The following is a 13,578-nucleotide window of genomic DNA, read 5'->3' as shown; positions in this document are numbered from 1 at the left end:
CTCAATTTTCTTAATTTTGTAGAATATACAATTTTTATTTTTATTTTAGTTTTTTTATTTTCTCTTCTCTTCATTCCTCTGCCCCTTGACCCCATCATACTTGATTTCAAGTATGTGTTTCCTGGTGTTTACTTAGTTGAAGTATGATTTTTTCCTTTCTAAGGAATTGAACTGCTTTAATTCTCTCCTTGAATCTAACAAATCTCAGTTAGTACATTTCTGTATACTTGCATACCACTCAAAGTTATTACTATTTTCCAATTAGGAAAAAGATAAGATAAAACAGTGAATTCAGAATTAGTGATGTATACTTTGTCCAATTCTTTATTGCCCTTTTTCCTCAACAAGTGATTAGAATTCTTACCCAGGACTATTTAGCATATGTAGCAGTCTATAGAGTTTTCTACTAGGTCTTCTACAGAAAAATAATATATATATTATCTATAATCATTACTATATTCTCTTAAAGAATAGATTATATTCTACTTTACAACTGTGGCAAATGGGTTTCTAAAAACACATCTTCAGAAGCAAATTATTTGGAATCTCATTTGGAACCTTTCTGGTGTTCTAATCTACATTTCTTTTCTTAATTTGCATTGTCATGAGGACTTTATAGAGTCTCCACATTTTATTTCAAGCAAAAAATAGAAAAAAATGTTAAAATCTTATAATTTTAAAACCTTAAGTTTTTATTATTAGTATGTATGACATCTGAGTAAGAAAAACATTTCTAAATCATCTTTGCACAGCTGAAGTGTGGGATACAATAGTTTATTTCAATAGAGTATTGTCTTTAATGTATAGTAATATCGGAGAGATCTGTATATAATGTTTTTCAACCATCTAGAACTTCCAAATAGGTTTCTTGAATATGGAACAGTAGAATTTTCTCACTCCTTTGCCATTGGCTATCCTATAAATGTCATAGTCTCTTAAGGATCAGTGTGTTTCCTTAGTTAACAAAGACTGAATGAGGTCAGACTACCTGCCAGTCATTGGGCTGATGTCTAAGGCACACATCCCCTGAGAAATCTCCTTGGACAAATAATACAGAGCTCCCTCCTCTGTGCATACTGGGCGATGTCCACCAGAATTGTACAATAATGCACTTTTCTTTAATTTAAAGGTATTCTTCCTTTCTTTGGATTGTCAGTTTTATAATTCAAATGAAGTTTTATAATGCAAATGAAGTAGAAAAAATTGAGGTACATATTAAAGAATGACTGAACAGTCAAGGTCTAGTCAGGCCAAGGAGATCCTCAAATGCTTTAAGAGAATCAAAAAGTTCTCAGAGCCCTTGAACTTGGCAAAGGCCTTGCTCTCTGAGTCAAAAAGATGTTTAAAGTATTTCACCGCCAGTGACTCTGGAAAATCTTCACTTTGTTTTGAATGGAAATGGAAATATACTTGTCAACTCTAGTTGAATAACAAGTTACATGAAGACTTGGCAAATAATAATTATTATAATTTCTATAGGTCAGGATCATAAGAGCAGGGAAATTAGGTGATTTTGGTTAGAATCTCATAAACCTGTAGCCATCATGGGGTCCATTGGGGTGAAGATCTGCCAAGGTTACACCAATGGATGTAACTGCTAAGCTTATATAATTTCATGGACCTAACCATTGTCTTCTAAGAAAAAGTGGGAGAGACAGTACACGAAGGAGAAACCATAGTCTCTGTAAAATAATGAAAATGGTAAATCATCAATTCTACCTTATTCCATTCTTTTGACTTCCAGTAATTAGAAGTGAAGAAATCAACCCAACCCCTACTCAAGGGGATGAACTACAAAGGTATGATTTTTAGGAGACCTTGATCCCTGGATGTCAGTTAGAGGCAGCTTATTACATGACAATGATGGCCACTAAGTAAAATAATACATCTCAAGTATTTAATAAATCTTTGAGAAGCTATTTAACAAATCCTCTTTCCTTTTATTGTGAGCCAGAACCTATAACTAAAAGGGGCCTCATCCATACAGTTATAAAAACTAGGAGTGACTTTTTGCAGTCAGATGAATTTTATTTATCTTTTTGTTAGTCATGGGGCTTGAACTCTGGATCTGAGTGCTGTCCCTTAGCGCTTCAGCTCATGGCTAGCACTTTACCACTTGAGCTACAGTACCACTTCTGATTTTCTGATGGTTATTGGAGAGAAGAGTTTCACGGACTTTCCTGCCCAGGCTGGCTTTGAAGCTTGATCCTCAGATCTCAGCCTCCTGAGGAGCTAGGATTACAGGCATGAGCCACCTGCGCCCAGCTTCAGTCAGATGAATTTTATAAAATGTATTTAATTTCTAGTAATAGAGGTGAGTTAATCACTTAGAAGAGTAATATTTTTCATGTTCAGAGTTATAAGAGTTAAATCTCAATCTTCTTTATGTGAGCTGTTTCTTTTAATCGGTAAGATGTTTGAGTATAGAAACTTGTTGGCCTCAGGTAAAAAATGCAGTTTTAATATAGTACAGGCCCTGGCGGCATTGTGCTGAAAAAATCCAGGTGATGCCGGTATTATTAAGCACATGTCAGTCCATTAAAACACATTTATGATCGAGAAAGAGTTGAGCAAGGGCTGCTATGTTACCCACATCTGAAAAGGGAAAATAAATTGTCCGTGATTCCAGACCTGTCTCTCAAATAGTAAACAAGTGAAAATGTTAAGTCTAGTTCCTAAATGTTGTTTCAGAAAATTCTTGCTTAATTCTTTCCCTAAGTGGAATTTTCTGCATTTTGAATTTTCATAATATGGATTTCATAACACTTGATATTCAAATGGATAAAGATCTTGTATTTTCTGGCATTCTCCTGCTGAGGAAGTGGGAAACAAATATAGAAGTCCATTTCCTCCTTTATTTTGATAACAGTTGATGTCATACTGGCAGATGAGAGATGAAGCAGTATAAATCAATGAAAAAATAATGAAAAATTTTATCAATAATCTGTAAGGGCCAATAGAGCTACCCTTAATACATGATAGTCACCTAAAACAGAATACAATACCACATTTAATTAATAGTGCAAGGAACTCACATATTCAAAGATTTGCTTGTGTTTGGCTCATGTGTTTCTAACACCTTGGAACTTAAGGAAAATTTGATTGGAAATTTATGAATACGTACTCTAGACCACTGCTTTTGTTATTGGGACTTCCTGTAGTGTACATGGCTTAGAGTTGAGGTCTGCTTGGTATTTTTTAAATACATTTTTTATTGTAAAAATACTGTACAGAGGATTTACAGTCACATGAGCAAGGTAATGAGTACATGTCCTATCAAGCATTGTTACCTCCTCCTTTGTTTTTTTCCCTACCGTCCCTTCCTTCCCACCTCAACAACTACACTCTCCCCCAACCGTCTAAATTGTAAAGTTCATTTTTCAACATAGTGTCTTGTACATCTCATTGTTACAATGGGTCAACCTGTATCACTATTTAAGCATTTTGTTTTTTCCCTTCCCCTCCACAAGCTAGAGAAGTATATACACAAGATGCAGGGCACCAACATCAAATACAGTGAAAACAAGGGTTTTACCAGGGGAGAGGAACATACAAGGAAACAAAAAAAATCACATTGTGCATTATAAATACATTAGAAAAAATAGCAAGAAAGAATAAACCATTTGTGTCCCTATCTTGGGGTTCATTTCGCTTAACACCATCTTATCTGTTCTTGTGTACATAGCTTTTGACCTTTTCTGCTTGTCCCAGACATATACTAGTTATGTCAAATAAGGGAAACAATGGGACCTATGTTTCTTTGGGCCTGGCTTACTTCACTTAATATATTTTTTTCCAAGTCTTACCATTTCCTAACAGATGGGGCAATGTCATTCTTTCTGATGGAGGCATAGAATTCCATTGTGTATATATACCACATTTTCTTGATCCATTCATCTACTGAGGGGCATCTGGGTTGGTTCCATATCTTAGCTGTGGTAAATAATGCTGCAATAAACATAGTTGTGATGGTACCTTTAATATGGTCTTGTTTGTGATTATTTGAGTAAATGCCCCAAAGTGAGATTGCTGGGTCATAGGGAAGCTCTAAGTGGAGTCTTTTGAGGAACTTCCATAGTACTTTCCAAAGTGGTTGAACAAGTTTACACTCCCACTAACAATGCAGTAGGGTTCCCTTGTGTCCACATCCCCTCCAGCATCTGTTGTTTTTAGAGTTCTTGATTCTAGCCATTCTAACTGGAGTGAGGTGGTATCTCAATGTTGTTTTGATTTGCATTTCTTTTATGGCTAGAGAGGTTGAGCACATCTTCATGTGTCTATTGCCCATGTTTTCTGTTTCATTTCTTGAAAGTTTTGTACCTGGTATAGGAGAAAAGATGGAGGATATTATTTCCTTATAAGTGAAATTAATATCTATTGTAGTTCTGCTGCTCATCAGGCTCTAGGCCAGAAACTTATTATAGAGTACAATGGAGAAAAAACAAACAAACATACAGAACTTTATGTGATGACAATTACACTATCACACACATAAATGAATTTCCAATTAGCAACAAAGTTAAGAGGATTAAGATGGCATTTGACCTAGGGTCTTTTCCTGTGCATTCTCAATTCATTTTCACCATATATTTATATATTTGATGCATTGGATATAGTGGGTTGGGTTGGAGATAGGGGGAAGAATTATGAAAGCAATAACATTAATCAGATGCCTTCTAATGCAAGGTATTGGTGGCAGATGTCTATAATCCCAGCTAGACTTGAGGCTGAGATTTGAGGATTATGGTTCAAAGCCATGCCAGCCAGGAAATTCTGTGAAGCTCTTATCTCTACTTAAGCAGCAAAAAAAGCCAGAAATAGAGCAATTGGATCTGTGTGGCTCAAGTGAAAAAGGTCAAGGACAACACCCAGGCATAGGCTCAGAACTCACCAAACACCACACACACACACACACACACACACACACACACACACACAGAAATTACTCATAAATTAAACTGACATGTTAAAACCCTTGTATATACCTACTTAATGATAATTTTAAAAAATAAGAGAAGAAATGTAAAATAAGTTATTAAAGAAAATAGCTATCATTACATCTTTCCCAAACTTGGTAACTTCACCTTTTTCTCTTGATAATTTTATTTTGAGTTTGATGAGATTCATACAAGATGAAGTATGCTCTGTTGTTATACGTATCTACACTTAACTTAGTTTTCTGTATAATATCATATGTAAATTATAAAAATGTGTATTAACATAGAGACATTCATTAAGTGTATGATGTTTCTTTCAGATTTTTTTTAACTCTTAGTACTGATTCACTGTAGGATTATCACGTAAGATAAGGACCAAGGCTACTGAATGCCATGAGATCTACTTTAGTAGGATTTGTCTGCTTCTAGGAATTTTCCCCTGTTTTGTACAGTCTTTCCCATTGTAATTACTACCTGTGCCTTTGCCCATTGTGGGAATCAGAGAGCTCACACAGAAAGAGAGAGTACCATCAATGAAACTTGCTCCATAAGTGAGTTTTCCATTTGCCCTGTTAGGAATCAGAAAACTTGTTTAAGCAAACCTTAAATGAGAAGAAAACCTCTCAAACTTGTAACTTCATGTATTTCAAGTTCTTGTGCAATGCTGTGTATGTGGATATCATCTGCATAATGGTCAAGAAAACATGAAGGACTCTCAGTGCCCTCTTCTGTTTCTTTGTTTCTTCAGCAGTATACATCGTGTTTGTGTGTGTGTGTGTGTGTGTGTGTGTGTGTGTGTGTGTGTGTGTGTGTGTGTCTGTGCGCACGCGTATGCAGGTGTGCTGGTCCTATGATTTGATTCTAAGGCCCTGGTTCTCTCCAAAGCTCAAGGCTAGTGCTCCACCACTTGAGCCACAGCTCAACTTCCAGCTTTTTGGTGGTTAATTGGAGATAAGAGTTTTACAGACTTTCTTGCCTGCTCATGATCCTCACCTCTCAGCTTCCTGAGTAGCTGGGATTAGAAGTATGAGCTACCAGTGCCTGACAATACAGGCGGATTTTTTTGTTTGTTTGTTTTAAGGAGAGGAGTTGTTGCCATTTCAAATCTTTTAAGGAGCTACTTAGAATTGAGATTATTACTGCTAAACAAATCTTAAATACTGGGAAAATAGAATATATTATAAAAGCACTAGAAAACACCTGATTCATTTTCTTGGGAATCTAGGGGAAATATTTTCACTATCATAAAAATGTTAAATAGGAAGTGGTACTGTAGCTCAAGTGGGAGAGTGCTAGCCTTAAGCTGAAATGCTGAGGGGCAGTGCTCAGGCCCAGAGTTCAAGCCCCACAACCCCAAAAAAAGTTAAATAATTTAATATAAAAAATAACACTGCTAAAATTATTGTGAAAATTATCTGACATTTCATATTTTTAAATTTTTTTCTGATGGATGGGGTAAGCCATAAGAATATGAAGCAAGAAATATGGAGTTCCATTCTTTAAAGTTATTTTTTTTTGTTTTGTTTTTTAGGGTACTGTTTCTTTCCAAAATCTCTCCTACCCACAAAGAGAGAGTGAGCAAAGAAACAGAAGTCAGGCATGGGCAATTAGGACTCCAATCTACTGGGGTTCTGCTTAGATGCAAGGCATGAGTAAGTTGTGTTCTGATAGACTTCACTGAACACTTTTGCTGAGGGGATCTAGAATTACCAAAACTTTTTCCAAGCGTTGAAAGGTCTTTTAATATTTTCAGAGAAATCATCAAACCCAAAACTCTTTTGTTTATCATTGCTTTAATGAAATAATGTGCCGCCTGAGTGACAGTACCAAGGCTCTTAAGAGAAGTCAGTCCTGTACACAAAATTACAGCATTCTGCTGCATTGTGTAGAGTAAGAGCAATAAATTTGGCCCCCTTAGTCCCATCCATGATTCTTGTAACTAAAATGTTTGGGTATCCTGGACAGGTCACACTTAGGCTTTTCAGTGATACACGCAGAACTAAAAGATAGATATCCAAATCAACAATGCTTGTTAGGTAACTTTTTATGTTACCTAGCTTGCTGTAACTATGACAAAATACGTTATGCACACAATTTAAAAAGAAAAAATATTTTGGCTCGTGGTGTCAGGGCTTGCAGTGCAGGTCTCTTAGTCCTGTTACTTTTGAGTTTGTAAATGATGCAGTATAACCTAGTTAAGGGCATAATGGGTGGTGAAAGCCACTCCCCCTGGAGACCAGAATGCAACAGGAGGAGGGGGCTGAGACATTTAGGGGCATGCCCTCAATGACCTAACTTCATTTCTTGTGAGTTTTTTTTTTTTTAGTTGTACAAGATAGCATCTGTTCTAAGTATGTGTATATGTGGGTTTCACTTGCTTGCTTGTGCTACCAACCATCAAAAAGCAAAAATTCAACAAAAAAAGCACTACAAGCTAAGTAACTAAAACAGAAATTTATTTTTTAACTTATTTGTTTTGTTTTTGTGCAGTGCTAGGGATTAATATCAGGGCCTTGAATATGCTAAGCAAGCATTCTACCACTGAGCCATACCTCCAATCCCAGAAATTGGTTTATTAACTATTCTCTAGGCTAGAAGTTAAGATCAAGCTATTGGCAGTGGCTCTCTTATGAGTCATTTCTCTTGGCATGTAGATAGATGAGCATCTTCCTATGTCCTTTTATGGTTATACTTACATGCCTGCCTCCATCTTAATATTCTCCTCTCACAAGTGTACTAGACATTTGAATCTTATTTTATCGTCATGACTTTTTAAAATGGTCTGTCTCTATATACAGCCACATTTTTAAGCATGGGTATTAGGTGTTTGATATATTAATTTGACAAGGATGCAATTTGACTCATAACAATGTATATTGAATATGTACATATAGTTGGCTGTTCAATGTTCATATCATCACTAGATTCAACAATCTATAGGAGCAAGACTATTATTTTCTCTGTGCAGTATTATCAGTCCCATGCCTAGCACAGCAGCCTGCTCACTACAAGTCCTCAGCACCTAATTGGCACATATATGAACTGCAGACTAAATAAATAGACTAATGCAATTGTCTTCTCAACCATTTCTGAAGGACCTAATTTTAACAATAGCAATGTAGCAATGTTTAGTAGGTTTTTTTTAAAAAAACAAACATTCATGTTAGAAAAATTACATATTGTAGAATATGTCAGACCTTAGAGTGATATATACTGAGGGCAAGTATTAATTAAATACAGATCAGCTGAGCTCCAGGAGGTTCAGAGATGGCCTAGGGAGCTACAAGAGGCAGGGTGGAAGAGTTCACCCTGATTAATTCGGATGGCCAGTTTATTATACACTATATGCTTCAATTAAGAACTGTACTTTTTAAAAGATGACATTTGTGATGAGACCCCTCTGCATAGCAAGTAAACATGATAAATATTTGGACTTCATCTTATACTACGTTTAAGTTGTGATTAATGCCTGTGTGTTTCAGTTGATGATGTTGATGAGAAAATCCCATTAAAGAGGCCAAATAAATAGATGGCCATCAGGGTGACCGTCACAACAAACTGGTTATGCACAATTTTAGAAGATTTAGAAGACAGAAATACGATGAGAATCTGAGAATACCATTGCTCAAGCTTCAAGAGAACAGACAATACTTGCCACAGGAGTCATCTCCTGAATATCTGCAGCTTTTTCATATCTGGGCAATGACAAGAGAAACCTTACTTTTAATTCATCCTTTTTTTTTTTTTCTCTACCATTTACTCCAAAGAAAATCAAAGGGAGCTACATTAAAAAAAAATTGTACCTGACTAGTCGACTACTTGCTTCCCTTTCAATTGCTTCCCTTGCCAATGCATACCTTCCATGCTTATGATTATCATGTAATGCATGGTGCTTCTTTTTTAATTTTGGAAGCTTTTGAAGTGAACACTCTGCATTGGTATGGTGCTAGAAGCTAGCCTGGTAGCTCTGCACTCCAGCAACTCATAGGAATGTATAGAGGTATTTATAATAAGGTAAGGTGTGTGCTCATGATTCTAGGAAAACACATAAAAGAAGCAAGATGGGTGATTTGGAGACTGTACAGTTTGACTGTGCAGAATAAATAGAATTTGATTAAGCAAAGAATTAGAAAAAGAATTCTTCCATCAGAAAAGAGATACACAGGAGCTGAATGAGAGTGGCTTAGAATGCCAAACTCCAGACTCCAGAGGATAAGCAGAAAAGGAAGCAGAACTTTGCCCAAGAACATCAATATTTCAGTTGTATCTTTAAGGGGACAAGGAGTTATCTTAATTTTTGTTATGTACTTTTGAGCTTAACAATTAAGTTTCTTCTAGAAAATAGGTAGTATCATGATTTAGGAAAAATGTGTCTATTAGTCCCTAATGATGACAGACCCGGGTGCTTTTCCCCTTACACACTGACCAAGATGTTTCAGGATACAGGTTACCTTGAAATATGAGCCAGGCTTTCACAGCTAGGAAAGATTTAACCTGTGATTTATGGACAATGTGCAGAAGAAGGTCCTGCTGCTGACACTTAGCAGTGGAGTTTCAGTGGGTTTGATGTTCAATCAATCAATGAGCATTTGGAGAGGGCAGGAAGTTGCCCTGTTGATGCTGAGGGAGATAACAAAACCTGACTCAGACTCTGACCCTCAAGAGCTTGTAATCCCATTAGGGAGCAGAGACTTACATAGACAAATTGCTAATTAATGACACAAGGGGGTAAATAACATGACCTAAATGAATAGATCAGACTGTGGTTGTTACCAGAATTTCAAAGGAGAAATTTCTATGCTCCAACCTAGTCAAAAAAGTTCTATTTTGTTCATTTCCTTATTTATTAACTTACTCCTTCACTCACTCATTGAGTCAATCATTCATAAATTTTATGGTACTTTACATTATGTAAGTGACTATGATAGGAAGTTAAAAAAACATATACTCTGAGCCAGGTGCCAGTGGCTCACGCCTGTAACCTTAGATACTCAGGAGGCTGATATCTGAGGATCATGGTTCAAAGCCAGCCTGGGCAAGAAAGTCCGTGAAACTCTTATCCCCCCCCAAAAAAAACGCCAGAAAACTGGAAGTGGTGCTGTGACTCAAGTGGTAGAATGCTCGCCTTGAGCTGAAGAGCACAGGTACAGTGCCCAAGCCCAGAGTTCAAGCCCCACGACCAACAAATAAATAAATAAATTATACACACACACACACACACACACACACACACACACACACACACACACACACTTTCTGTACATATAACATGAGAATGAATACAGAAAGAAGAAAACTGAGCTTAGGAGGATGAGAGATTGTTTTATATGGTGGACTAACTGGAAAGTCAGGCTATAGTTAGAGTAGAGGCTAGGACTAGAAGCACCAGTTATTTAAGTGTATTTACTTAGAGCACAATGAATGCATGAGTCTACCAATAATATGGCATCTGTGTCTGGATATGGGGACTTACAATAAAGAAGACAATGCTTTGGTCATTAAAGGAACACACAAAAAGATAAGCAGTATGTGTTTTATTCTCAGAGCTTCACAATCCATTCTTATTACATTTACTGTGTGGTCATTATTAATACTGATATTTGAATTGTTTGATCTACCAATGTGTCTGGTATCAGAAGGAAGCAGAAAAAGGGAAGTGGACCATTACGAAAAATCCCAGCTGTAACAATAAGGAGAATAAAAGTAAAAGAAAAAAATTGAAAATATATGCTAATTCTATCTACAATATATAAAAAGTTCATGGAATTTGATAATTGATGGACAAATGATGTCTGGGAAAAGCATAACAGAGACCTTAATTTGTAGCCACAGTGGTCCTAATAATTGCAATAGATTCTTTTACAATGTGATTGACATTTAAAATTTGTGATATTCAATTATTTATATATTCCCTACATTCTTCTCACAAAAATTGAAAGTGCTTTTGAGCTGTTAAGTAACGGTAGATATGGCATGATGGCGGAAAATAGCTAAATTGGGTTTTCTGGAGACAATCAAGCTTAAATTACCAAGTCAAGCCAGTCAATTCTATTCCTTTTTACAGATGAGAAAACAAGTTAAGAGAGATAAGAAATCTGTATAAAATCCTAGAAATTATAAGTGGCAGGTCCTTGAGCAAGAGGTAACATGTGAATAAAGATATCAAGAAAATCAGTAACAGGTTATTCCAGGTTGAAAATAAAATCTTTAGAAGATTTACTCTTGTGTGGGCTGTACTATCTCACTGCATGTTTGAACTTAGAAGAACCTATAAGAACCCAGTCCAGCCATGGCTGATCCTTACCTACTGGCTTCAAAGCTTCATTGGCAACACAAATTATGGGCTTGGTTTTCCCTCTTCAAAGCACCAAGAGCAAAACTGAAGAACATGAAAGTTGAAACTCAAGGTTATAGTAGGAATTTGATGAAAAAGAGAGAGGGAGAGAAAGAAAAAGAGATGGTGGCAGAGAGAGAGAGATCGAGGCGGGGGAGAGAGAGGGAGAGAAAGAGTATGTGTAAGGGTGAGACAGAAAGACAGAGACGAAGACAGAGAACACAAGCATATGTCAAGGTTCTCCAGCCTCAAAATTGTTCCTTTAAGTGAATGGTCCTTAAAGCAGAGAGATGTCCCACGTCCAGGCTCCCATGTTCCTACCTATCCCATTTCTTCCAAAAGGACTTTTGTTAATATCTGGAAACATGTCTGATGGTGGGAGGTGTTCATTCCATGCAATGAGTCAGGGAACGCCACTTCATCTCTATGAAGGAGACAGATTATAACACAGCTCATTCCAACCAACTCTTAGGCCTTCCAAAATCCTGAGAACCCAATCCTGAGAAAGCCTGCTTTAGCCCCAAACTCTTTTTTAAAAAATATATGTTTTAAGTTTTAATTTTATCAAATATCTTCTATAAAATCACTATAAACATTTCCTTACGAGAATTACTTTTGCAAGATACTTCCAGTGTTCTCCAGTTACATTCATGTTTCATCTTAAGGAAAAACAAAATCAATTAATAACAGTGAATAGCAGCTAGAACTCAAAAGTCAGATCTATACAGGCATCTTGAGAAATGACAGACAAAATATGATTTTGATTCTTTTCAGGAGCTAGATAATTAACAAGGGCACCACCAAAGTTGGAAGTCAACATTCTTAAGAACAAAGCCATTTGGTGAGACTGCAAGCCAGTGCAGCCACTTTGGAAATAGTGATGGTTCCTGAAAGATTGCACATAGTTACCATATGATCAAACAACTTCACCCTACATTCAAGGAACTGAAAATAAAACCTACATTAGTATGCATACATAACATGCATACTACCAGCAATTTTACATTTTTCCATGTAAGCTACTTGAATATTTAGGGATGGATGAATAAGTAAGCAAAGCCTACTAAAGCCATACAATGGAATACTATTTAGTCCACAAAACTATACTGATTCATGCTACATGACTGAACTTTAAAGATATTTCACAGAATGGAATATACTGTATTTTTGTTTATGAAAGACCTAGCATAGTCAGATTCCTTGAGACAATCTGTAAATTAGTGATTGAGTAGGATTGGAGATGGGAGAATGAAGGAGAGAAATAAATAGATTTATAGGTTTTGCAGGACAACAAAATACTTTTGAAATAATTGCAATGGTTATGTGAATCTAACTACGCTAAAAATGAGTTTATATTCTAAGATGAAATATGTGGTTTGTGACTTCTATCTCAATAAACCTATTAGAAAAAAATTAAAAAACAGAAGTACAGTCAGATTCATCATCACAAGGTAAAACCTTGGAGAGATCTTTGTCTGTCAAAGAGACTCAGGGAACAAGGCAGAGCTGACTCTGTCTTTGTGTTAGCCCAGCAATCTGACTCCACTGTCCCTGCAGAGTTGACGCCCTCTGTTCCTTGTAGCCATAACACTTTGCACAGACTCTCTCTCTGTATTTGCATCTAAAATATGAGTACAATTATAGTTTTCATCTAGGATTACTATGAGACTAGGGAATTATAAATGTAAAGTGTCATGTATATCTTAGGCCTCCAAAAATACTAGTATATATTATTAGCTACTTTACAAGTAGGTTTCATTTCAAAATTTCATTTTTTGGGATTAAAAATTTCCCCTTCCTTTTTGCTTTATGGTGGAAAATCCTTCAAGTCTTGATTTTGTTCCTGAGAAACCAAAGCAGCCTGTTGACCTCTGTCTGTGTAAGGAACTTCTTATAAGAATGCTCCAAGCCAAATTTTCGAACTTGGGAGAGACAAAGAGAGTAACCATGGAAGAAGCAAATATGTTCTTTTTTTCATTTCAACCTAAGTAATTTCTTGATTTCTTTTGTAAATGTTTGTTTAAATTTTTACATTTGTAGAAACTTTGAAAATTTGAGTACTTTTTAGAAGATAATGAATGAACCTGAGGTTCTATCAGTCTACATGTTTTCTCTTTGAGGCAACATCAGTATACAGTGTTCAGCCAGAATTTTTTACTAGCTAGAGTATTAGCAGCATCCTTAGTCATTGTGTTTGTTAATAAATATATTCTATTCCATGTTATGGACACACTGTAGTTTATTCAGTTAAACAACAGTGAACTTACCCACTTATCTTCGATTCATTAAACATTGAGTAAGAGCAGA

The 13,578-nt window shown here is 36.1% G+C and overlaps 1 protein-coding gene across 3 annotated transcripts in view; it reads left to right on the top strand.

The window, feature by feature from the left end:
- Window positions 1-13,578, top strand: part of Cntnap5 (contactin associated protein family member 5) — a 907,059-nt gene that overhangs the window by 499,870 nt on the left and 393,611 nt on the right. The gene's annotated exons all lie outside the window — the stretch shown is intronic.

The sequence above is a fragment of the Dipodomys spectabilis genome, unplaced genomic scaffold (assembly GCF_019054845.1).
Source record: "Dipodomys spectabilis isolate Male_0828 unplaced genomic scaffold, ASM1905484v1 ptg000094l, whole genome shotgun sequence".
In the NCBI taxonomy this organism is placed as follows: Eukaryota; Metazoa; Chordata; class Mammalia; order Rodentia; family Heteromyidae; genus Dipodomys; species Dipodomys spectabilis.
This window is presented reverse-complemented; position numbering and strand designations above follow the sequence as displayed.